The sequence below is a fragment of the Suncus etruscus genome, chromosome 3, assembly GCF_024139225.1.
Source record: "Suncus etruscus isolate mSunEtr1 chromosome 3, mSunEtr1.pri.cur, whole genome shotgun sequence".
Lineage (NCBI taxonomy): Eukaryota > Metazoa > Chordata > Mammalia > Eulipotyphla > Soricidae > Suncus > Suncus etruscus.
The window spans coordinates 138,544,127-138,571,729 of NC_064850.1; the positions used below are offsets into that span (position 1 = coordinate 138,544,127).

General features: G+C 40.2%; 1 protein-coding gene and 1 non-coding gene across 4 annotated transcripts in view; one reads left to right on the top strand and one right to left on the bottom strand.

Moving 5' to 3' along the window:
• The window catches only part of SPIRE1 (spire type actin nucleation factor 1), a 163,778-nt gene that overhangs the window by 43,263 nt on the left and 92,912 nt on the right, over positions 1-27,603 (top strand). The gene's annotated exons all lie outside the window — the stretch shown is intronic.
• Positions 21,651-21,755, bottom strand: LOC126004747 (U6 spliceosomal RNA). The gene has a single exon (XR_007494007.1). It is a non-coding gene; the product is annotated as a U6 spliceosomal RNA (small nuclear RNA).

Genomic DNA, 27,603 nt, shown 5'->3' on the forward strand with positions numbered 1-27,603 from the left:
GGACAGGAGAGATAGTACAACGGGAAGGGCACTTACCTTATACATGACCAACCTGAGTTTGATCCCGGGCACCTCATATAGTTCTCCACGTAGTGATCTTTGAATGCTGAACCAGGAGTAAGCCCTGAGTACTGCTGGGTGTGACCCCAAAACAAAAGAAATGTCTTATCAAAAGTCCTCCCCCAATCTGCATATATATATTTTTTTGGTTTTTGGGCCACACCCGGCGATGCTCAGGGGTTACTCCTGGCTGTCTGCTCAGAAATAACTCCTGACAGGCACGGGGGACACCGGGATTCGAACCCACCACCTTTGGTCCTGGATCGGCTGCTTGCAAGGCAAACGCCGCTGTGCTCTCTCTTTGGGCCCCAATCTGTATATTTTTAATATTAACCCTTATCAGACCTATGATTCGCAAATATATTCTCTCAATTTGTAGATTTTCTTTTTGTTTATGGTTTAGTATCTTTTTTTTTTTTTTTTTTTGGTTTTTGGGCCACACCCGGTAACGCTCAGGGGTTACTCCTGGCTATGTGCTCAGAAGTTGCTCCTGGCTTGGGGGACCATATGGGACACCGGGGGATCGAACCGCGGTCCGTCCAAGGTTAGCGCAGGCAAGGCAGGCACTTTACCTTTAGCGCCACCGCCCGGCCCCGGTTTAGTATCTTTGCATTAAACCTTGAAGTGGTCTTATCTGTTTTTTTCTTTAGTTTCTCTTGTCATTTAAATTGTATCTGGGGGGAGGGGAAAATAAATTGTCTCTCCAAATATAGCTCTAGCTGTTTGTCTAATCTGTTTTCTATGGAATTGCTTTTCTTATTTAACTTTTTAGATCATTTTTGCTGATACTTAGAAGTACAGTTGATTTTTGTCATGATTTATATCCTGTAATGTTTTGAACCTTCTGAACTATTTATTTTTTTTTTTTTTTTTTTTTTTTTTTTTTTTTTTTTTTTGGTTTTTGGGTCACACCTGGCTGTGCTCAGGGGTTATTTCTGGCTCCAGGCTCAGAAATTGCTCCTGGCAGGCACAGGGGACCATATGGGGCACCAGGATTCGAACCGATGACCTCCTGCATGAAAGGCAAACGCCTTACCTCCATGCTATCTCTCTGGCCCCCTATTTATTATTTTTAATAGGTTTCATTTTTTCTATTTACAAGATGTGATGTGTGAATATAGTTAGCTTTACTTTTTTTTTTTTTTTTTTTTTTTTTGTGGTTTTTGGGTCACACCCGGCAGTGCTCAGGGGTTACTCCTGGCTCCATGCTCAGAAATTGCTCCTGGCAGGCACGGGGACCATATGGGATGCTGGGATTCGAACCGATGACCTCTTGCATGAAAGGCAAACGCCCTACCTCCATGCTATCTCTCCAGCCCCAGCTTTACTTTTTTATTTCCAATTTTGGTGCCTTTATTTTATTTTCTTGATAGTTGAAATTTTTTTTTTATAAAACTTAAGAGTTAGAGGGTGAAGTTATGCTCCAAACTATTTAAATAAATTATTTCAAGACTACCTTATGAGTCTGTGAAAACATGTTGATGCTAAATCAGACTTAGGAGGATCTCTCTGTATTTTTTCTTTCTTTTTTTTTTTTTTTTAAGTATTTTATTGAAATCATTGTGATTTACAAAGTCCTACATAGTTGGGTTTCAGACATACAGTGAATCAGGACCAAACCTAACCACCAGTGTCTACCTCCCTCCATCAATGTTCACAAGTGCGTCCCATACCAACCTTTCTGCCCCCCCCCCAGCCTGCCAGTATAACAGGCCCATTTGAAGTTTAGATGGTTAAAGTTTGAGTCTCTTGATTTAATTGTGTATTTATTTTTCAAATAGTTTTAAAATTTTATGTACCATTAACATAGGGTTTCTTGAATAAAAGAGAGAGCACCCATTCTAGCACCCCATCCTCTACCACTATCCCATTGTATATAACCAATAAGAATTTTGCTTGGTGGTTTGAGAGGGATACAGCAGCATTTGCAGCATTCTCTATGGCTTGGCGGTTTCTCGCATTTGATGCTGGCCAGATAGGTCAGTCAGTGTTTAGATCTGGTCATGGGGCTTCTTAGGCTCAATGGTGCTAGGCCTGGATCTCTTGAACTACCACTTGGCTATGTTTGTGGTGCTGAAGCCTAGAGCATGAAAGACATACACACCAGCCCTTTAAGCTCTCTTCCCGTTTGGGTGGAAATTTTTGTGGATTAATAGAGGAAACCTTTGGAAAAATGAAAAGAATTCTGAAAGGAAGAGAAAATAAAATACAATTAAAAACAAATTCAGGGCTGGAGTGATAGTACTGTGGATAGGACTTTTGCCTTGCATGTAGCTAACCCACTATGTTGACTTTTATGGGGAGGGGGGAGGGCTACACCTGGCAGTGCTCAGGGCTTACCCCTAGCTGTGCTCAGGGTTTACTCTGAGGGACACAGGATTCTTATACTGATTCCTGGCATCCCATATAGGTGTGCTGTCCCCACAACAAAATGACTTCTATTTCAGCTATCAATTTGTGGGCGGCACACACCTATTATTTATTAATTCTAAATTAGAATAGTATTGTCCTAAAGAATTTTGCTGTTTGGGGGTTGGAGAGATAGCACGGCAGCAGTAGGGCATTTGTCTTGCACACAGCCAACCCAGGACAGACCTGGGTTTGATTCTCAGCATCCCATATGGTCCCCCTGAGCCTGCCAGGAGCAATTTCTGAACACAGAGCGAGAAGTAAACCCTCAGCACTGCTGGATGGTGGCCCCAAAACAAAAAACAAAACAAAAAAAAAAGAAATTGTCTATTTGGGGCTGATGTGATAACACAGTGGGTAGGGCATGTGCCTTGCATGTGACTTACCCGGGCTTGATCCCCAGCATCTCAGATGGTTCCCCAGGCTGCCAGGATCAATTTTTTTTTCTTTTTTGGTGTTTTGGGGCCACATCTGGTGGTGCTCAGAGGTTATTCCTGGCTCTGCACTCAGAAATTGCTCCTGGCAGGCTTGGGGGACAATATGGGATACCAGGGATCAAACCAGGATTGGTCCTGGGTTGGCTGCATGCAAGGGAAATGCCCTACCGCTAAGCTATTGCTCCAGCTCCAGGAGTAAACACTGAGCACCTCCAGGTGTGGTCCCCACAAGAAAAGGATTTTTTTTGTTTGTTAGAGTACTGTTTTTGTTCAAATGAACAAAACAAAATATTAGACATTTTTGTCTTCTAGCTCATGAAGAGAGAAATTTCAGATACACATTTCTGGATATGGCATGAAACAAGACTATACCCTTGCACTAGTTTTATATATACTTTGAACACAAATATTCCTTTTATACTTTAAAAAAATCTTTTTTTTTTGTTTGTTTGTTTTTGGGTCACACCTGGCAGCACTCAGGGATTACTTCTGGCTTCACGCTCAGAAATCACTCCTGGCAGGCTTGGGGGACCATATGGGATGCCTGGATTTTAACTGATGACTTTCTGCATGAAAGGCAAATGCCTTACCTCCATGCTATCTCTCTGGCCCCTACTTTTAAAAAATTTTTATTAAAAAAATTTTTTTTGTGGGGCCAGAGAGATAGCATGGAGGTAAGGCATTTGCCTTTCATGCAGAAAGATGGTGGTTCGAATTCTGGCATCCCACATGGTCCCCTGTGCCTGCCGGGGGCGATTTCTGAGCATAGAGCCAAGAGTAACCCCTGAGTGCTGACGGGTGTGACCCAAAAACAACAACAAAAAAATTTTTTTGTAGTGCCTTAGATTGGACCAAGATTTCTTACTTAGAACACATGTATTTTACCATACGGACACAAATTCCAGCTCATTTATGGCAATCATAATTATTACTATTATATACATTTAGGTTCAGCCTTTATGGAAAACAATATGGAGATTCCTCAAGAAATTGGAAATTGAGCTCCCATATGATCCAGCTATGCCACTCCTAGGGATATATTCTAGGAACACAAAAATACAATTCAAAAATCCCTTCCTCACACCTATGTTCAGTGTAGTTCTGTTTACAGTAGCCAGAATCTGGATACAATCCAGATGTGCAACAACAGATGAGTGGCTAAAGAAACTGTGGTATATATACATAAAAGAATACTATGCCACTGTCAGGAAAAATGAAGTCATAAAATTTTCTTATATATGGATGGACATGGAAACTATTATACTGAGTAAAATAAGTCAGAGGGAGGGAGATAGACACAAAATAGTCTCACTCATTTGTGAGATTTAAGAAAATTAGGGGCCAGAGAGATAGTACAGTGGTAGACATTTGCCTTGCATGTGGCTGACCCGCGAGGGACGGCATTCCATATGGTCCTCCAGCTTGCCAGGGTCGATTTCTGAGTGCAGAGCCAGGAGTAACTCCTGAGCACTGATGGTTATGACCCAACAACTAACCAATCAATCAAGTTTTAATAAAAAATAAATAAAAGACATTATTGTAATAATCACAGAGACACTAGAGATGAGGGCTAGAAAAACCAGCCCACAATATGAAGCTTACCACAAAGAGTGGTGAGTGCAGTTAGAGAAATAACTACACTAAGAACTATCATGACAATGTTAATGAGTGAGAGAAATAGAATGCCTGTCTTGGACCGGGAGAGATAGCACAGTGGTGTTTGCCTTGCAAGCAGCCGATCCAGGACCAAAGGTGGTTGGTTCGAATCCCGGTGTCCCATATGGTCCCCCGTGCCTGCCAGGAGCTATTTCTGAGCAGACAGCCAGGAGTAACCCCTGAGCAACGCCAGGTGTGGCCCAAAAACCAAAAAAAAAAAAAAAAAAAAAAAAGAATGCCTGTCTCAAAGACAGGCAAGGGATGTGGGAGAAGGGAGATGGGGGGAGTGGTTCATTGGTGAAGGAGTATGTTCTTTTTTATTACTGAAACCCAACTACAAACATGTTTGTAATCATGGTGTTTAAATAAAGATATTATTTAAAAACTTGGAATTTAAATTTTTTCTTCTAGAGAATTACTAAAATTAAGGAATTTGTAAGATAATACAAAGTAACATGGCAATTATTATTTGATACTTGTAATTTTCAAATTTGTTTTTTTGTTGCCATTCTGTTGTTTATACAAGGAATAAGCTAATTGAAAATGAATCATCGGGACTGGAGAGGTGGCGCTAGAGGTAAGGCGTCTGCATCGGTATCCCATATGGTCCTCCCAAGCCAGGGGCGATTTCTGAGCACTTAGCCAGGAGTAACCCCTGACCATCAAATGGGTGTGGCCCAAAAACCAAAGGAAAAAAAAAAGAAAATGAATCATCAACTTGTATCTGTAAATTAAGTCAGTGGTCTCAGGGTATACTCAGTATTTAATGGTGGCCACTACTGCCAAAATGCTTATGGTTATTAGGTACACTTTACCTTGGACAGGAAGAGAGCCAAGTGCTTAGAGGAAAAGAGCTGGCAGAAGAATTGAAGAAGGTTGTGAAACCTTAAAGTATCTATTCAATGAGCTTGTTAGGTTTTTGTTTTTAATGTCTTTTTTCTGGATGGGAGACAGCCTTTTTAAGAAAGGGAGATTGAGAGAATTCTACAATTCCTGACAAGCTATTCTGAAAGGTTGCTAAGGAAATGTCTTTGAGAAGGGGCAATATTTAAATGATCTGTTTCTGAGTCCTGACTTGTAAAGGCAGGAAACTAAAAGAGGGCATTTTTATTTCAATCTTTTAGCATTTTAAGAAGCAAGCAAAAACAAGAGCCTTCCTTTTCTTTAAACAAATCACTTACTGTGTGTGGATATCAGTAATGATGTAGTATTAACATCTATTTTCATATGTAGACAGTACATATTTGTATATAGACAGATAGACTAACCCACTTATATGAGAAGAATCTGAAACATTTAGATTTTATGTGACAAAATGGTGATTTCAAAAACTTAACAGAAATATTACATAGTTTCTGTTTAAAATTGGATCATCAGTTTCCAGATTATTAAAACAAACCAAAAAATAAGGATTGAATTTCTTCTAGAAGGAACAAGTCATTTTTTCAATTTTCATTATTTTTTAAATTTTTTTGAATCAACTGTTACAAAATTATTCATGATTGAGTTTTACGTGAAAAATGTTCCAATGGGGCCGGAGATATAGCATGGAGGTAAAGGCATTTGCTTTGCATGTAGAAGGTGGTTCGAATTCAGGCATCCCATATGGTCCCCTGAGTCTGCCAGGAGTGATTTCTGAGCGGAGAGCCAGGAGTAATCCCTGAGCGCTGCCGGGTGTGACCCAAAAACTTAAAAAAAAAAAAGAAAGAAAAATGTTCCAACATCAATAGTCCCTTCTTCCCTCTACCAATGACCCTAATTTCCAGCCCTACTACCATTGTCCTAGTTCCTTTATCTGACATATTCCCCACCCTATCCCTGCCCTAATGACAAGCTTCCTGCTAACTACCAGTTGACATGCTCTTTGTTTCTGTTGTTTTTGGACATTTGTTATTTTTCTGCCATGTTTCCTTATAGCCCACATCTGAGAGAGATCATTCTGTGTATCTTCTCACTGATTCACTTCACTCAACATGATACTCTACATATCCATATATGTAGCAGTAAATTGCATGACTTTATCTTTTCTTATAACCTCGTAGTATCCAATTGTATATATGTATCCTATGATCTGTTGTTGAACACTTGGGTTTTCTGATTTTGGCTATTGTTAACAGTGCTGCAATGACATAGGAATGCAGAGGTCTTTTTTGTATTGTTTTTGGGTCCTTTAGGTATATTTTAAGACATAGTAGGAACTGACTTAGAGCATTATGGTTGAGTAGAAATACAAGAAGAGTCACATCTAGAAATTTTTTTTGTGGTGGGAAGGCTGAGAACCCAATGGTTCTCATGATATACTCTCTGTGTAGTGCTTGGAGAGTCATGTGGTACTGGAACATGATCTGGACCTCCTGCTTGCTAGCACAGGGCCTAGGTACTTAAGCTCATCTTAGCCCACAACTAGAATTTTGAAACAAAAAGATTTTATTAATAAGTATTGAAATATGAAGAGAAAATACATATTCTTTATGTTTTTGTATCAAAACAGTATGCTCAGGGCTTATTCCTAACTGTGCTCAGGGATTATTCTTGGTGGGAGTTAGAGGACCATATGTGATACTAAAAATTGAACACGCGTTAGCCACGTGGAAGGTAAGCAACCTACCAGCTTTACTATTTTTTAAGGCCTTATGTATAGAGTTCCTGTAAAAGTCTGCGCATATTCTATTGTCTTGGGGCCACGCCCAGCAATGCTCAGGGTTACTTCTGGCTCTGCACTCAGGAATTACTCCCAGAGTGCTCAGAGGATCATATGGAGGACTGGGGATAAAACCCTACCGTAGCTGTCTATCGTCTGGCCACATGTCATTTTATTTTATTTTTGGGATCACTTGGATTTTTGCCATTTTAGTTATACTGTGTCTTAGTGCATATCTGTCTGAGTTTGAAACTGAGCATTTCTGCATCTGAGTTTCTTAAGTGCTTTCTTAACTTGGGCAAGTTCTTGGCTGTTTCTTAAAATACAAATTATTCTTCTTTCATTTTCCTGTTTCTCGAACTTCTGAAATACAAATGCTATTTATTTGTTTGTTTTTTAGTTCAGCTACTTTATTCTTTATTTAACTCCTTGGTTTCAATGTCAACTTTCCTTGTACTTTCTCTATTCATCATGTTCTCTTCACTTTATGAGCAGTGTAAGGATTATTTTGATATCTTTCTCAGATAATTTTTAGCTTTATTAGATGAGGACATCTTTCTAGGGATTTTTCTTGATTCCTCCAGTGGGTGTTTTTCTCTTTGCTCTCATTGAGCCTGGTGCCCCATGTGTCCTAAGTGGGGAGGTCTCTGGGTTTTGATCAGCCTACCCAGTGACTAATGGTCACAGTAGAAAATGCCCAGAAATAGGTTTGTGGGCCTGTATTCATGACTGTGAACATGAGAGCTTGACAACAGTACTGGCAGTACTGGGAGGCTGCTGTTGATTCTCTGTCAACAGTGCCTGGCAGTGGCTGTTGCATGGAGGTTGAATGGACATCATCTGAGTTTTTTCTATCTCAGGTGTCTTGGAAACCATTGGTGTGTCAAGGTCAGGAGAACTTGTATGGTGGCCCAGGAGTTACAGGTGTGAGACCTGGCAGCCAGCCACTGAGGTGCTACCACTGAATGGCAGCTGAGGAACCAGTTCCTGGGGCAGGTGTAGAAGGAACCTGGCACCTCCCTCAATCCAACTGGTGACGGAGCATGCAGTCGGGCTGGCATCAAGTTGTCTGCCTGGCACAGGGTCATGGGGGGGTCACCTCAGGCAGCAATGTCCTTCTGCTAGTTTTATGGTACTTGCTGGTTATAGCAATGAGGCTTGTTTGCTAGCAAGCCAGTGAAGCAGAATAGGGACTGTCTCATACGCTCCAGAAAGCTTAACTTTTGATAGGGGTGGGTGAAACTCTTGTCAGGGTTTTGCCCCTCGGGCCTGTTAGTATTGAGAGTTGGTTACTGTGTGGTGTCTTGATAGTTCTGCTATCAGCAAAGTTAGGGATAGGTCACAAAATGGAGCCTGTTGACCACAGTTTATGTTCTAGTTTCTTTTCTCCATTTTAGTGGTACAAGTAGAGGATCATGGACTCTTTCTCATATGGGTTGGACTCTATTCAGATTGGTGTTAGTATAGTGGATCCCAGGGTAGACTAGACAAATCTGCTCACAAACAATATAAGTGCTGAATCTTTGTTTCCCCTCTTCCCTGGTCTTTCTGAAGTCACTTCCCTCTTGCCCTTCATGTAGGGAGGGGTTCCAGGAGTTTCTCTGCTGTGTTGCACTGGAAGCAATGTTTTGCTCTTTAGAAGTCACTTCCCTATTGCAGCTTATTTCCCAGTTGTGAGGTCTCTTCGTTTTGTTTGTTTGTTTTTTGGCAGGGGTTGCACCCAGTGGTTCTCAGGGATCACTCCTGGTTCTGCACTCAGGAGTCACTTCTGCATTGTTCAGGGGTCCATATTGGTTGCCAGAGTTTAAACCTAGGTCAGTGCATACAAGTCAAGAGCCTTATCCACTGTAGCCCCTTTGGATTTCTTTTAGATTTATTGTTTTTTTTTTTTTTAACCACCTGGATCCTGTCTTTTTGTTCTAGCTTATAGTTTCAGTTAAGTTTTTGTGTAGGGCCGGAGAGATAGCATGGAAGTAAGGCCTGCTGCCTTTCATGCAGAAGGTCATCGGTTCGAATTCCGGTATCCCATATGATCCTCCGGGCCTGCCAGGAGCAATTTCTGAGCATAGAGCCAGGAGTAAGCCCTGAGCAATGCCAGGTGTGACCCAAAAACCAAAAAGCCAAAAAAAAAAAAAAAAAAGTTTTTGTGTAGATTGATAAAAATTGGTGTAATTTTCAATGGAATATTATGCAGCCGTCAGGAGAGATGAAGTCAGGAAATTTTCCTATACATGGATGTACATGGAATCTATTATGCTGAGTGAAATAAGTCAGAGAGAAAGACGGAGAATGGTCTCACTCATCTATGGTTTTAAGAAAAATGAAAGACATTTCTCAACAATCTTCAGAGACAAAAGAGAGGAGGGCTGGACATTACAGCCGACCTCATGAATCTCACCACAAAGAGTGATGAGTTTAGTTAGAGAAATAACTACATTGTGAACTATCCTAACAATGAGAATGTATGAGGGAAATAGAAAGCCTGTTTAGAGTACATGTGGGGGCGAGGAGGGGAGGAGGGATATTTGGGACATTGGTGGTGGGAGTGTTGTACTGGTAATGGGGGAGTCATCTTATATGACTCAAACCCAACCACAATTATGCTTGTAACCAAGGTGTTTAAAAAATATTAAAAACAATATTTGATGCAGAAGATTTAACATAAAAAATTGGTGTAATTTTAATTTATTTAAAGAAAATGCATTACATAGTTGACATAGTTGATTATAATCATTTGTTTCCAGATAAGTGAAAGAAAAATTATTTAAAAAATAGAAATATAAAGTAAAATAGAAGGGAAGAAAAATAAGAAAAGAAAGAAAAAAGAGAAAGTACAGTAACAGACACATTGATGAAAATTATTGTATCTTCAGGAGCCAGAGTGGTGGCGCAAGCGGTAAGACATCTGCCTTGCACGTGCTAGCCTAGGACGGACAGTGCTTTCTTCCATTCCAGATGGTCCCCCAAGCCAAGAGCTGTTACTGAGTGCATAGCCAGGAGTAACCCCTGAGTTTCACTTGGTGTGGTGTTTCACAAAAACAAAAAAAATCCCTGGTGATAACAGCCCAAAAACTGGTGTGCTGGGGGCTAGAGAGATGATAGCATGCCTTGCATATGGCTGACCCGGGAGGGAACCCGGACTGGTTAGATTCCGGGCATAGCATTTTGTTCCCTAGCCTGCCAGGGGCAATTTCTGAGTGCAGAGCCAGGAGTGGCCTCTGAGCACCACCGGGTGTGGCCCTAAAATCAATCAATCAATCAATCAGTAAATACAATTTTAAAAAACAAAAACAAACAAAATAAACCCCAAATGAACTGTTTTGCCTGAAGTCAGATTGTTGTCCCTGAAGAGAATCATAGAAAGTCACAGATGAGGGGCCTGGAGAGATAGCACAGCGGCGTTTCCCTTGCAAGCAGCCGATCCAGGACCAAAGGTGGTTGGTTCGAATCCCAGTGTCCCATATGGTCCCCCGTGCCTGCCAGGAGCTATTTCTGAGCAGACAGCCAGGAGTCACCCCTGAGCATTGCCGGGTGTGGCCCAAAAACCAAAAATAAAACAAAAAACAGAAAGTCACAGATGAGGCATGACCATCAGGGAAACAGTGATTCTGGGTGATGGAGAAGGCAACAGGTGTGGCTTTGTCAGGGCAGGGGTTTGGCCTGCCCTCTCCTCCTGAGATGACCAGCTTTGTGCTGTGTGGGCCAGTGTAGCCATAATCTTTCACTGCTTGCTTTATATCTATCTCGTTGGAGAAAAGGGTGAGTCTGTGGAGCTGACCCATTTTAAACACAGGAACTACCTAAAATTGATGTAATTTTGCTGTGATATTGGGAGATGAACTCAGGTTCTCCCTACTTATGGCCATTATTGACCCTAGTTCTTCATCATATGTTTGAAACCTGATTCTATTTTGTTTAAAAATAAAAAGATGGGGCTGGAGTGGTGGCGCACCTAAGCCACTATACTATTAATCTAAGAACTGCAAATGTACTTTTAGATGCTTATGTTTTCGGAGATTTATAAATGACATTTATTTTTATAATAAGAAAATAGTAAGAGGGGGGGAGGAGAGATAGCACAGCGGTTAGGCATTTGCCTTGCATGCAGAAGGACAGTGGTTTGAATCCGGCATCCCATATGGTCCCCCGAGCCTGCTGGGGGCGATTTCTGAGTGTAGAGCCAAGAGTAACCCCTGAGCGCTGCCGGGTGTGACCCCCCCCTTAAAAAAAAAAGAAAATAGTAAAAGAGACCATGCATGTGGGGGAGAGCTCTCTGTGGCAAGATGGATGCATAAACATTGATTTTTATTAGTTATTTCTGGCTATCCAGCACTCTTCTTCCTTCTGTGTCTACACCCAATCCTGGTCCCATGACTAAGATGGATTATGGCACTACAGCCTGAGAGCCCTGCTCATTGCCTAAGGGACCCATTCAAAATTAAAGAAGTATAGTTTAGCTGATTTTAATAAAATTTTACCTCTTAGGGATCTTGAGGATCTAGCAGAAAAAAGTCAAACTAGGATTGAGGTAGAAAGTAATGTATTGAAGGTGAATTTAAGGGAAAAAATGTTCGGTGTGGGAGAAAATTAGCAGTCAGACATCATTCTAAAAAGATGAAACATTTCATTTAAAGTCTTTCCTAGAATGTTTTGAATAAGCACAATAGATTTTCCAGAAACAGGATCTTGTGATTGCCACATGTTACTCAAGCAGTTAGAAACCAGGAAATTTTCTCTTCTATAAATGAGTTCATGAGTCACAATTAAGTAGGAATTGTAACAGAACCTTTAGATCCACTGTTGTTCTGACATTAGGTGACTTCTCAGATAAGTGGGGTATTTTTTGAATGTGTTTAACTTGACTTAAGTAGAAAGCAAAGCGCATACCCTTTCAGTTATTGTTTTTTGGTTTTTGTTTTTATTTGGGGGCCACACCCTGTGGCACTTGGGTTACTCCTGGCTCTGCACTCAGAAATCGCTCCTGGCAGGCTCAGGAGACCATACAGGATGCCGGGGATTGAACCCGGGCCAGTCCCGGGTTGGCCACATGCAAGGCAAACACCCTACTGCTGTGCTATCACTCAGGCCCACAATTATTCTTTATTTTTCAGCAGGTATGAGAGTAGATTAGCTCTTTAATTATGTATGCAGTACTGATAAAGGGAATTGAGTATTGCTAAGTGTGAAAACAAAGCAGTTAAAAAGAATGTCTTACTGGTTTTTGAAAGTGAGCAGACCTGAAAATAATCTAGGGCAGGCCTTCCCAGATTCTTACCTCTTCCTTTCGTGTCCCTTGCTCTCCTCTTCCCTCTTTTCTTTTTTATCTTTATAAAATAACTACCTGTGCAAGATATTCTTTTGTGTGTTTTTCTGGGGGGGTCACACCCAGCAGTGCTCAGGGGTTATTCCAGGCTCCATGCTTAGAAATTGCTCCTGGCAGGCATAGTGGACCATATGGGATGCCAGGATTTGAACCGATGACCTTCTGCATGAAAAGCAAACGCCTTACCTCCATGCTATCTCTCCGGCCCCTTGTGCAAGATATTATTTTACACAGTAGAAGGGTAACAATGGAGCAAATGAATAAAAATAAATCTTTGCTTAGAATTCAGATTTAGGGCCAGAAAGATAGTGTGGAGGTAGGGCATTTGCCTTGCATGCAAAAGGACGGTGGTTCAAACCCCGGCATCCCATATGGTCCCCCGAGCCTGCCAGGAGCAATTTCTGAGCATAGAGCCAGGAGTAAACCCTGAGCACTGCCGGGTGTGACCCAAAAAACAAAAACCAAAACAACAACAACAACAACAACAATAATAATAATAAAAAGAATTTACATTTACTTGTTTATATACAATATACAAATAAATATACTATATCATGTTGAGTGTTCTAAACTAAAATAAAGAAGTGGGAAAAGGTGGGACAGATGATAGTGGACATTATTTCAGATTCTAGTTGACATTTGAATACTCAGGTGATGTGAAGGAATTACGTCAGACAGCTAGAGCTGTGCTAGTATTTTTAACCACTGACTGTTTACTGGATAAAAAAAATTAGAAGACCCAAGGAAACAGTGACTGGGATACAAAACTGCCTATGGAATGGAAGAAACTATTCATTGAATACCCATCTGAAAAGGGTTAATATCTAAGACATATAAGGCACTGGTAGAGCTTAACAAAACACAACAACAGAATCTAATCCAGCTATCTAAAATGGAAAGAGATGAACAGAAACTTCTTAAAGAAGTATAGTAGGCCAAAAGACACATGGAAAAAAAATGTTCCACATCATTAATCTTAAGGAAGTGCAAATCAAAACAACAATGAGGTACCATCTCATATCACAGAGATTGGTACACATCAAAAAGAATAAGAACAGTCAGTGCCGTGCTGATGTTGGGAGAAAGGGACTCTCATTGATAATGGAAATATGTCTGGTTGAGACTTTTTGGAAAACTATATGGACATTCTTCAAAAACTTGAAATTCAGCTTCCAAATGATCCAGCAATACCACTTATAGGAATATACCCTAGGAGCCCAAAAATGCGATGCAGAAAAGCTCTCTGCAATCTGCAATCCTATGTTTATGGCAGCATTAGTCACAATAGCTTGAATCTGGAAATAACCCAAGTGCCCAAAAAATGAGTAGATAAAGAAACTGTGCACATAAACACAATGGAATGCTACACAGCTTATACATGGATGGAAATGTATTATGCTGAGCAAAATGAGTCAGAGGGAAAAGTATAGACATAGAATGATTGCACTTATTTATGGGATATTAAAAAAAAAAAGCTAGGATGGTAATAATATCCAGAGACAGTAAAGGACCAGTCCATGGCAGGAAGCCTGCCACAAGTAGCAGAGAAGGGATCACTGGACAAGAACTTGAGTGCTGAAGATTAAGTGATATGCATCATACCCCTTCAGTAACACTATTGCAAACCACGGTGTTTAAAAAGGAAAAAGGGAATAGCAAGAAATGAAAAATGTCTGCCATGGAGGCAGCAGGGGGGATGGCAGAGGGAAACTGGGGACTTTGTTGGCAGGAAATGTGCACTGATGAAGGATGCTGTATATTGTATGACACATATCAGCGCTCAAGGGTGATTCCTGGCTCTGTGCTCAGAAATCGCTCCTGGCAGGCTCACGGGACTGTATGGGATGCTGGGAATTGAACATTGGTCATGCAAGACAAAAACTCTACCTCTGTGCTATCGCTCTGGCCCCAGATCTGAAATTTTTTATTACATATTCTAAAAATAATTTTATTACATTATTTTTAAATTTAAAGAAATTGTGATATACAAAGTTTCCATAAGTTTTAGACATAAATAATGTTTCAGCACCAAGCCTATTACTAGGTCAACTTTTGCTCTACCAGTCTTCCAAATTCTATCTCATACCTGTCCCCCACCCTACCAATCCAGCCTGCCATCATAACAGGCACCTTTTAAGTTTGATTGTTAAAATTTAGATCTCAGGATTTCATTATTGTTGATTCAGTGTTTTGGATATTTAGTATTGTCCTTCCTTAACAGCACCAATAAACCTGAGTCGCCTGTTCCCTATTATTTCACATCTGTCTTTCTCCTCCTCTACTCAATTATTTTCTTTCTCTTTACTATATTCTGGGGTATATTCTAGACAACCCCCATTTAACCCATTACATTTCTTCATGAGTTATTCTGAATACCACATAAAAGTAGTATTATCCTGTAATTATCCTTTTACTTCTTGCTTATTTCACTTAACATATCTTCCAGTTCCATTCATGTTACAGCGAATTGCATGATTACATCTTTCCTTACAGTTGTGTGGTACTCCTTTGTATAATTGTGCCACTTCATGACCCTCTATCTGATAACAACCTTTAGCTATTGTACTGAAAGCTGCAATGAGTAATGGAGTGCAGATCCTTTTGTCTTGTCTTTCTTTTTTTTTTTTTTTTTTTTTTTTGGACATACCCGACTGTAAGCTCAGAAATTACTCTGGGGGCCCTAGAGATAGCACAGCAGTAGGGCGTTTGTCTTGCATGGGGACGACTGGGAATAGACCCAGGTTCGAATCCCAGCATCCCATATGGTCCCCTGAACCTGCCAGGAGCGATTTCTGAGCTCAGGGCCAGGAGTAATCCTTGAGGGGCACCCACCGGGTGTAGCCCAAAAAGTAAAAAAAAAAAAAATTATTCCTGGTGGGCTCTGGGGACCATTTGGGAGCTTGGGGTTGAACCTGGGTTGGCCGTGTAAATGCCCTACCTGTTGTACTGTCACTCAGGTTCCCATACATCCTTTTGAACGAACGTTTTTATGTCCTGGGGATAGCTACCTAAAAGTGTAATTGCTGGGTTATATGGTATCTTGATTCTGAATTTACTGAGAAGCTTAATACTGTTTTTCATAGGGGATATCTACATTTTTTTCCTGAGAAAATAACATGTCTTACATGATTTCATGTATATGAAATGTCTGAAAAAGGTAAATCTGTAGGAAAAAAAAACCCCACACATATAAAGGAGAGAACATGAAGTTTTTGAGAAAAAATTAAAGCTCTAACATTACATTATTGTACAAATGTATAATTTTTAATTTATTAAAATTACTAAATTGTACTTTTATGTAGTGGGGGCACAAACTTGGAATTGCTGAGGGGGGGCTAACACCAGCTTTGGCTCAGGGCTGCTCCTGATGGTGCTTGGGAGACCATGTGAGTCAGAGATTAAATTTCAGCCTCTTGAATACAAAGAAAGAATGGGTTGACCCTTTATAGAAAGTGAATAACATCTCAGGATGATGGCACTAAAAGAAATAGGAGATTTATCCAGCAGTCTCAGAAGTTAGCTTAAACAAGCTTCTATTGTGTCTAATCTGGGAATATTTGAGCATCAGAATAAATAACGGCTCATCTGTTAGTGAGTATAATAACTCATTAGTCTATCTATAAATATATAAATGGGAAAGGGAAATGACTTCTTTTCCACCCTATTACAGCTTGTAGCTAGATAAGGCATGTGGAGCAGAATATCACTTGCCAAACATAGTGATCAGTTGTTAACAAATCATCAGTGATTACTCTAAGTAGCTGATGACAGTTGGATATGGGCTGTGAGGTTGACAGTTTCACATGAGCTTCCCCATATAGCATCCTGATGTCAAAGAACATAATATATTCGGATAATCAGACAGAACCTGTCTTGAACTTGGGGGTATATTCTTGAATAAAATAAGACTTCCAGCATAATTCCAAAAGAATTTAAGATGTGAGATCAAATGATTGTATAGAAATCACATGTGCTATTTTAGTTGTGCAGTCATAACAAGTGAACATAAGGAACACAAGTTAGGCATAAATGACATAGGTAGTACTTCTGTTTTTGTTTTTGGCCACTCACAGTGGAGCATAGAGGTTATTCCTGGTTCTGTACTCAGGAATAGGCCTAGAAGGTTTGGGGAGACCACATAAGATGCCAAAAATTGAACCTGGGTTGACTGCATGCAAGGCAAATGCCCAAGACAAATGCTGTGCTGTTGCTCTGACCCTAGAAAATACTTTTTCTTTTATGCCATCTATTTCAAAATAATTGAATGTCAAAGATAATATACCCTTTTAGTTTTGGTGATTCAGACTGGTCTGTTGTATAAGAATCCAAAGTATGTGAAATCTCTGCTGCCTCTGCACTTACATTTTTGGGCTGTGCAGCCCTGACTGGCTGGCTCCTCACCCACAGCTTTTTCAGTGCTGTCCAGTCCCGACTGGGTATGAGTGGGTTCTGTGCAGCTGTGGGCAGAAAAGAGGCCCACATATCCAGCTATGTGATCACATTGTCATCTCTGTCATTTGAGTGCTTTTCTCTTCTTTCTTCAGTCTATATGTTTTAAGTATGTTCCTTCGAAAAAGGAGAAAAGAAAGAGAGCTGATGCCTGAGGCAGATGGGCAGCTTTACTAAAAACCAATGGAAATTGTATCTTTTTTGCTTGCTGAGGAGTGTCAGAGGTAGCCAGCAACTGGAGTTATTAGTATTTAATTCTCAGCCTGTTATTACTGTCAAATTATTACAATTCTTTATTTCCTTTTCTTTTTGCCAGACATTCCTTTAAGCACATGAACTATTGTAAGGGTCTGAGATTAAGCCTTTCATTGGCAATTGTTCAGATGTGCCAGTCATTTCCCTTTAAGTTTTGACACCAGGTCACCCACAAAAAGCTGTTTGGGCCCGTATTTGTTTGGGTGAGTCTTCAAAGGCTTTTCAAAGCAGTATGGAGTCACCTCTTCTCCCACCACAGCTTTCTCTTCTGTAGGTTAAGCCTGTTGCATTAGCATTTCGGATTGGAAAGGTTTGTTTATTTGTTTTGTTTGGGAACGACACCCTGTGGTGCTCAGGTTTCCCTGGCTGTACTCTGGGGACAGTCTCCTGCTGACAGGAACTTGTCCTCCAGTCCTCTACCCTCAAAACTGCCAGTTTTTAGTTCTCTTCCAGGCTCACTGCAGAGCAGTCACATTAAAAAAGAGGAAATAGGGGCCGGAGGAATAGCACAGCAGTGTTTGCCTTGCAAGCAGCCGATCCAGAACCTAAGTTGGTTGGTTCGAATCCCGGCGTCCCATATGGTCCCCCGTACCTGTCAGGAGCTATTTCTGAGCAGATAGCCAGGAGTAACCCCTGAGCACCACCGAATGTGGCCCAAAAACAAAAACAAAAAAAAAAAAAAAAAGAGGAAATAGCCATAACAGCGATACTCTCTTATTAACGTGGGGATTGTAAATAAGGCAGATTGTAGACAGCAATTGCAAGTGTAGTGGCTGGAGGAGAGAAATCTAGCAAAGATAAAAATTATAAATAAAGCTTTTGAGGTTAGAAATCATGAAATTGGGGTATTTTGGTCATGTCATGAAAGAGAGGAGGGTATTTATTAAGAGCTGTTGTCTAGAATGTAAGTAATAGGGTAGGATGGTTGGAGCCAGCTGTTGGTTGTGCTCATTCCTACAACTGGAGCGGAATTCACAGAAAAAAGGTTTTTAGGGTTTTCTTTTCTTTACTTTTCTTTTTTTTTTTTAATGGGGGGTGGGGAGATTGTCACACCCAGTATCGCTCAGGGTTACTCTTGGCTCTGTACTCAGAAATCGCTCCTGGCAGGCACAGAGGACCATATGGGATGCCAGGATTCGAACCACCATTCATCCTGGATCTGCTGCTTGCAAAGCAAACGCCTTATTGTTGTGCTATCTCTCCGGCCCCTATTAGGGTTTTCTTTGGGAGGAGTGAGGGCATTTGTTTGGGCCTGGCAGTGCTCAGGGGACCATATACAGTGCCAGGGATTGAATTGGCTTTTGCTACATACAGGGCATACCTTATCTCTGGCCTACTATAAGGTTTTTTTTATTTTTAACTTACATTTATCTTCTTAAGGAAAGGTAACAAATTGTTATTAAGTAACTGACAAAAGTAATTTTTTTTTTATTTTGAGTTTTGGGTCACACCCAGCTGCACTCAGGGGCTACTCCTGGCTTCTCAGCAGCTCTCAGAGGTTACTCCTGGCTTTGCGCTCAGAAATCGCTCCTGGAAAGCATGGAGGGTCATATGGGATTGCGGGATTCGAACCACTGTCAATCCTGAATCAGCTGCGTGCAAGGCGAACGCCCTACTGCTGTGCTATCTCTCTGACCCCTCTTTTATTTACATGTATAATATATTTAATATTAATTTTAATTTAAATATAATCATGATTAAACAAAGTAATATTTATAAATTAGGTCCATTGCCATGGCAGTCCTTATAATTTATGGATTTTTTATACCAGATGTAAACTTCTAATCATATTTGGATTTCATTGAATATATGAATGGGTAATAAAGAACTCAAAGATGCTTATCCAAGCAAGTACACACTAGGCTATATTCTATTCTTTTAATCATGTGTGTGTGTTTGTGTGCAAGGCAAGATAGTATTTATTGAAAGAAATTTTCTTAGAAAGATGTGAAGAGAGAAAAGAGAGAAATGCATGTTCAAAAGAGAAGACATTTCTCCAGTGTGGAAAGACCAAAGATAGATCGAGTCAAACAAGTAATGATAAATGTTTCTGAAAGAACATGGGCTTGAAGACCAAGCCTCCTCTTTTGACTTTGTAAGGAAACATTTTCCCTCCAAATTTTCATATAACAAAATGTAAACACAATGGTTAGATTGACATGTTACATTTGTTATTCTTATCATGTCAAGAGAAAGTTGGTAATATGATAAAAGATAAAAATGAAATATCTGTGAAGTGAAAAGTAAATGAGTGTAGGGTAATAAAGCAACTATATCAAAGTTGTTGATGAATATTTCTGGAGAAAATTAGAGGGAAGATTATTATTTTGTTTTATTTGACAGATGAAACAAGAGCAGACTCTGCCCTTCTTTTTTTGTTTGTTTGTTTGTTTGTTTTGTTTTTTGGCCATACCTGGCAGCATTCAGGGGTTGCTCTTGGTTCTGAGCTCAGAAATCGCTCCTGGCAGGCTCAGGGAACCGACCATATGGGATGCCAGGGATCAAACCCAGGTCCATCCCAGGTCAGCAGCATGCAAGGCAAACGACCTACCACTGTGCTATCACTCCGACGACCCCTACTCTGTCCTTCTTCCCAGGCTTTTATTTTGCCCTTTAATTTTTTTTTTTCTTTTAAAGGTAGGTTGGGGCTGGGGGAGGTATTTAGGGCATTCTATTTTCAAGTGATCTGGCTTTTCTTAAAATCTCTCTCTCTCTCTATAGGACCCAGTTGCATATCTACACTTGACAACCTAGAGTGCCAAAAAAAAACAGAAGACCTTGTAGTAATGAATCTCTTGGCCAGGGCATTATGGGCTCTCAACAATTGGTTCCTTGTAGAGCGGGTTTACTGCATCAACAATGAATTTTGAGCCCAGTTTGTATAATTGGTGTAGTGTCTTTCCAAATCTCTATTTCCCTGCTCCTTTTTTTTTTCTTGTTGTAAATAGGTCAAGGTGATGTGGGACAAATGTAATTCACTAAAATACATGAAGAAGCTATTCATGAGAGATTTCTGTGATGGCAAAAAATAATTCCTGTCATATGCTTCTGACATGTTCCTATGACTCATTCCTTACACTTTCCTTGTACTTTCACTTGCTTTATGAATATTTTCCTTACATGCCTGTTCTCTATGTTTCTATCTGCTCAGCTTGTCTGTTATATTACTTTCAGGACCAGTACTTGGGTCTCATTTATTTTTGTATTCATTTTTTCAGTGTCTGGTAAAAAGTAGGAAGTCAGACTTGGGGAGATAGTGCAGAGAGCTAGAGAATATGTTTTTATGTGGGTGTCTCGGATTTGATGCCCTGAGAACTTCCGGAAATCATCCCCTCACTCCAGCACATTTCTTGGTAAGGCCCTTTCCCCACAAAAAAGTTAAGTGATCTTCAAAATTTCATAGAACCATTTTAAAAACAGACATGGGGCCAGAGTGATAGCATAGCACAGTGATAGAACGTTTGCCTTGCACACGGATCCCTGGTTTTGGTTTTTTGTTTTGTTTTGTTTTGTTTTCGGGGGGTTTTGGGTCACACCCGGCAGCATTCAGGGATTACTCATGGCTCTATGCTCAGAAATCACTCCTGGCAGACTCTGGGGACTGTATGGGATCCTGGGATTTGAACCACCATCCTTCTGCATGCAAGGCAAACACCCTACCTCTATGCTATTTCTCTGGCCCTGGACCCCCAGTTTGATTCCCAGCATCCCATATAGTCCCCCATGCCTGCCAGAAGTGATTTCTGAGCGCAGAACCAGGAATAAACCTCTGAGCGCCACCAGTTGTGACCCAACCCACACCAAAAAAAAGATGGGGGAAGGTTAGACAATAAGGATAGGAGGGGCTAGAGCGGTGGCAAGCTGTAGAGTGTCTGCCTTGCACGCGCTAACCTAGGACAGATCCCCTGGCATTTCCCATATGGTCTTCCAAGCCAGGAGCAATTTCTGAGCTCATAGCCAGGAATAACTCCTTAGTGTTACTGGGTGTGGATCCAAAAACCAAAAACCAAAAACCAAAAAAAAAAAAAAAAGATAGGAGACAGAGCAATAGTATAGAACAGGTAGGGGACTTGTTTTGCACAAAACTGGTCTGGAATCCCATATGGCTTCCCACCCCACCAGAAATGATCCCTGAGCACAAAACCAAGAGTTAAACCTGAGCACCCCTGGGTATAAATGTATAAGGCTCATATCTATAACCCTTTCCCTCAACAACAATAGCTGTTAATCTTTGTATTATTTTCTTTTTTGTGTGGGGGAGTTAGACCCACATCTGGTGATGGTACTCAGGGGCTAATCTTGGCTCTGAGCTCAGGAGTGACTCCTAGAGGCACGGGAAGGACCATCTATAGAGCCGGGGGTAGAGCAGAATTGATTGCATACTGTAATTTTTTTCTTATGAACATTTATGTATTTTTTAAAAAATATGGAACACTTCACTAATTTGCATGTCATCCTTGCACAGGGGCCATGCTAATTTTCTCTATCATTACGATTTTAGTATATGTGCTGCCGAAGTGAGTACATTTTTTCATTTTAATAAAATACCATATGTAAACATACTGGTTTATAATTTTTCTCTCCTACCTAATATCTCAGAAATGTTCAGCAGATATTTGTTTTATTGAACATTTTATGTTGTAGTTTAGAGTAGTTTTTGTAGCTGCACAGTATTCTGTTTATGGATTTTTCTCATTACTCAATATTTTGGTTATTTGTTTATTGATGGTTAATAAGTTGGCTAAGGCATGTCTTTGTCTTTATTTCTTTCTTTCTCCCAGCTTCTACTTAGTTTGCTTAATCTTAGTTTTTTAAGTTAGTTTGACGAAATTTTAAAGTTTGAAAACTTTCTCTCTTTTTTCACTTCTAGATGTTTGCAATGTGGTCCTTAGGATCATACCACAATTCAATAATTTCCTATTAATGTACATTTTTCAAGCCTGAACTTTACCTTTCCTTCTTGGAAGCTGTTCCAAATTGTATTAGTTGTCCTTGGTGTTTCATTGACCAAGTTTTGTACTTAATACTAAATACATTCAGTCCTCTTTATTTTTATTTTATTATTTATTTATTGGGGTGGGGTTTGAGCCACACCCAGCGGCGCTCAGGGATTACTTCTGGCTCTGTGCTCAGAAATTGCTCCTGGCAGGCTTGGGAGACCATATGGGATGCCGGGGATTGAACCCAGGTTGGTCCAGGGTCGGCTGCATACAAGGCAAACACCCTACTTCTGTGCTACAGCTCCAACCCCAGTCCTCTTTATTTTAATTGCATTCAACCCACTGTGCCCTTGCAAATTGGAAGCTTTAAATGTCTCCTCTTGGACTATAAACTTTTTCTGGAAACAAGCAATGTTCTATTTCCTGTTGTTGTGTCTTTTATTTTTAATTTTTAGTTCACACTCAGTAATGCTTAGGAGTTACTCCTGGCTCTACATTCAGGAATTATTAATAGCAGTATTTGGGGACCATATGGGAAGTTGGGATTGAACACAGGTGCCTTACCCACTGTCCTATCTCTCTAGCTGTGCCTTACATATTGCAGAAAGTTAGTACCTATTGTTTTGTATTAATGAAACCACCCAATTTCCATTGTGTATCATTAGATGCTTATTTTAAGTCTTATTATTGATTCACTAGATAATAGTAAATATAGCATTTTGTAAATTGCTTTATAGGATACAAAATTAGTTTAAAATTTTTTAGTATTATAAAACATCAAATAGATTGGTTTATCTTTTAAATAAACTCAGTAGTCTTCATTAATAAGTCAGTGATTCTGCAATATATTAACTTTTCTTTTTCTTTGTGTGTGTGTGTGTGTGTGTGTGTGTGTGTGTGTGTGTGTGTGTTTTGTTTATTTTGGGCATACCAGGTTCTACTCTCAAAGCACTCCTGGCAGGCTCAGGGGACCATATGGGATTCCAAGGATCAAACCCGGGTTGGTCCTTGGTCAGATGCATTAAGGGTAAACCCGGGTTGGTCCTTGGTCAGATGCATTAAGGGTAAATGCCCTACCACTGTGCTATTACTCTGGCCCCAACTTTTTTTTTTCTTTCGTGGATTTTTAAGTTATTGTTGTTTGGTTTGGGGACCATACACAGAGGAATTAAGTGCTGGCTCTTGGCTCTGCACTCAAGGATCATTTCTTGTGGGCTCCTGATATCATATGAGATGCCAAGGATCCAACCTGGGTCAGTTACAAGGCAAATGCTCTACCCTCTGTACTATCACTTAGGCCTCAACTTTTCTAGTATAGAATTTAACTTCTAGACAAAATTAGTTAATAGGTTATATATTTTATTTTTACTTTAAGTCTTTCCAGTCATCAGGCATTACCTCTGTTGAGATTTTGTAATTGTGGTTTAAGTTGATTTAAAACTATAGCATGTAGCTGAAGTCCCTTGCTTATTTGTAACTAATGAATGGCTCAATAATTAGACTTTGATCCGGTAACTAGAAAAACAATTATACAGCAAATATTTGGTCAGGGATCAGAGAACATAATAACAATATTAGAAAATAAAAATTGTTTATTAGAGTCAGGAGATAGGAAAATGTATCCTCTGTTGCGCTTTATGTTGCTATTAAATGATAGGTTTATTTTTTTTTCTTTGTTGTAATGATTCCTTGCTGATTGATTGCCTTGATACACTGGGGGTGAGGATGGTTATTGTGGAGTACTCTGAGGAACTTGCCAGCTGCTTTCCCTCACTCCCCTTTCATATGTTTTGCTGTCTCTAGTAAGCATGAATGATGACTAGAAACCGAATGCAGAGACTGGGAATTTTGCAAAGTATGCTTTGCAAGAAGACTAACTTGAATTCCTCCATCAGAGAAACCCATAGAATGAAAGGGATGTTGGATCTGCATACTGAAATTATCATCTGCCACTAATGGTTGTGTGAATTTAGTTACTTTCGTCTATCTTTCCATTGCAAAACGAAAAAGTTAGATTATATCTGTAAGCTTAAATGATCTTATTTCATTGATTAAATCAGCAAAAAGGATCTTACTCTTGGAAGAAGAAATATATTAATGGAAATGAGACTATCTTATGTACAGCATGTTAATACTGTATTGGTTTAACAGATTGTTATTAGTATCATAGATTTCAAAGTCCTTCAGATGATCTTTAGCAAATTCAAATTTCTGGGAGTTCATTGTCTCAGAAAAAGGAAAATCCTGGTGAATTCTCTTTCTACCCTTAAGCTTTTGAATCTAGGACAGTGATCTCATCTGGCCTCATTGTTTTAAATATCTCTGTGGTGATGACATACAACTTGATATCTGCAACCTGCATTGCTTCCTCAAAGTTACCTGTCAGTTTACTTGTCCTCTGAAATAGTTAATGAACCTCTCAAATTTATTTGCTCTGACTGAATCCCGGACCGTTTCCCTAAACCTGTCTTAAAATCCTTCACACACGAGTAAGAAAAGACTTTGGAATCACCTCTGAGTCCGAATAGTTAACATTTAGAGTATCAGATGCTTAAATTGTATTCCAGAATATAACTATCTATTTCTTTCCTGTCCTCTCTCCAATTGGCTTCCTCCACTAGCATCTTGAAACTCTGACTCCAGATATTCCTACACCTGCTCTGTTATCTCCTGTGTAACCATCTGCTGCAAGGTCTACTCTGTCATGTTTAAAATTGCATGCTGCTTACCACCATACTATACTAGTTCTTCACCATTTTTTTCTTCATAGAATGTAACACCTGTGATTAATTTATTAATCTTGCTTATTATCTGTTTTCCTCTTCCAGGATGTCAGGTTGAGGGCATAAGGGGCTTTTGTCTTCTTAGTTCATTGCTGTATATGGGATTTATATTTGCAGAATCTGTTTTCTTTTTGACATAAAGATTAAAAATGGCCTGCATATTATTTATAGATATTGTAAAATTGAAGTTCTTTTTTTTGTTTTTGTTTTGGGGGTCCACACCCATTGGGTTACTCTTGGCTATGCACTCAGAAATCGCACCTGGTGTGTGTGGGACCTTATGGGATGCCAGGAATCGAACCCAGATCTATCTTGGGCAGCTGTCTGCAAGGCAAACACTCCACCACTGTGCTATCGCTCCAACCCCTGACGTTCTTCCCCGGGCAGGCTCAGGGGATCATATGGAATGCTGAGGATTGAGCCTGGGTCCGTCGTCCTTGAGCAGCCACAGGCAAGGCTATTTCCCTATTGCTGTCCTGTCGTCTGGCTCCCAAATTAAAAGTTCTTGAGATTGAAGAAAGTGTGAGTTGCATAGCCCATTTCAAACTACAGGGAATGATATGTATGTATATTGAAAATTCTTGACTTGGGGCCAGAGTGGTAACACAGTGGTAGGGCGTTTGCCTTGCACGCAGCCGATCCAGGATAGAGCTTGGTTCGATGCCCTGCTGTCCCATATGGAGCTTGGTTTTAAAGTTTTAAAACAAAGTTTGTAACTTTGTTTTATATATGAAAATTTAATTTCTGATTTTCATTTTCATTAAAATGGAACTTTATAATATAACCCACTTAAAACTAGGAGATACCTTCTCAAATCACATCTTAGTTGCAACAGAGAAAAAAATTAGTATAACAGGCAATTTAAAATCTGTTTTCTGGGCTGAAAGATGTAAAGGGTAAGACGCTTGCCTTGCACATGACTGACCCAGGTTCAATCCCTGGCATCTCATATTGTCCCCTGATCCTACCAAGATTGACCCCTGAGTGCAGAGCCACAAGTAAACCCTGAGCACTACTGAGTGTCCCCCCCCCCAAAAAAAAATCTCTTAATTTTTTCCAGGTGCTTAACTATATTTTTATTTCAGAATTAAAAATGTGGGGCCAGGGGCCGGAGAGATAGCATGGAGGTAAGGCGTTTGCCTTTTATACAGGAAGTCATCTGTTTGAATCCCGGCACCCCATATGGTCCCCCATGCCTGCCAGGAGCAATTTCTGAGCCTGGAGCCAGGAATAACCCCTGAGCACTGCCGGGTTTGACCCAAAAACCACACACACACACACACACACACACACACACACACACACACAAATGTGGGGCCGGAGAGATAGCATGGTGGTAAGGCATTTGCCTTGCATGCAGAAGGTCAGTGGTTCAAATCCCACCATCCCATATGGTCCCCCAAGCCTGCCAGGGGCAATTTCTGAGGTAGAGCCAGGAGTAATCCCTGATCGCTGTTGGGTGTAACCTAAAAACAAACAACAACAACAACAACAACAAAAAGAAAGGAATTAAAAATGTGTAAGTCACTATTATCAATGTGAATTAAAGATAAATTATATGTAAACAAATAAAAATGGAAGTGAAACTTATTATGACAACCTAGTATAATTGTTACCACTAATCTGCTGTCAACAAAAGGTTATTTAATCGTTCAAAAAGTTTGTTCCCTGTTTGTGTGTTGAAGTGGAGGCTGTGACTGGATTAGATCCAGATTGAACCTGCATTTGGATAGTCCTAGTGTCCTTGCCCATACTCCTTCCTGTTGGGCCACCCCATCTTCTGCTCCTCTTAGTAGAAACCCTTCACTTCAGAAATCAGAAACTGCAAAATTACTCAGAATGATAAGAGCAACTCTGGTAGAGCATCTGTATATTTGTAGCAGCTTTTGTTTCTTTTCTGTCTTCTCAGTGTTAGTGGGTGTTTGCAGGGAACATCTTGCCTCTTGTCTACTAAAAGACTCTAGGGGGGCAGACTGACTTCAGGCTCCTCTCTTAGTAATGATGGTGGTCCTGAGTACTCTCTTCCCTGAGTCTTTCTGCCTAGGATTTTCAAAATTAATTTTAAAGCAGTTTGTTTGTTTGTTTGTTTGTTTGTTTGTTTGTTTGTTTTTGAGCCACACCCCACACCTGGCAGTGCTCTGGGGTTACTCCTGGCTCCAGCCTTAGAAATCGCTTCTGGCAAGCTTGGAGGACCATAGTGGATGCCAGGAATTGAATCGAGTCTGTCCTGGGTCAGCCACATGCAAGGCAAATACCCTACTGCTGTGCTATCTTCCGGCCCTCTGCCTAGGATTCTAAGTGGCTTAATTAAGTTCACAAATTTTGAGGTTGTTTGAATTTGATTTCTGGCTTCCTTTCATGCTTAATCTCTAACCATTTTACTAAATCTCAGTTTCTCTATGTCTGGAATTAGAAGGAATAATACGATAACATATTTAATAGTACTGCAGTGAAAATTAGTACATGACAATGTTTAACACACGTGCATATATGAATCAGTTTAGTAGATAATAGCTATTATGAAAATTTGCTTTAAGCTGTGTTTGTTTGATTTCAACAGGAATATGAATGATTATCTTGCTCTCTGTTGGGCACTAAGAACATAGCAATGATCAAAACATATGTGGCTCCTTCCAAACCGAGTTCAGTG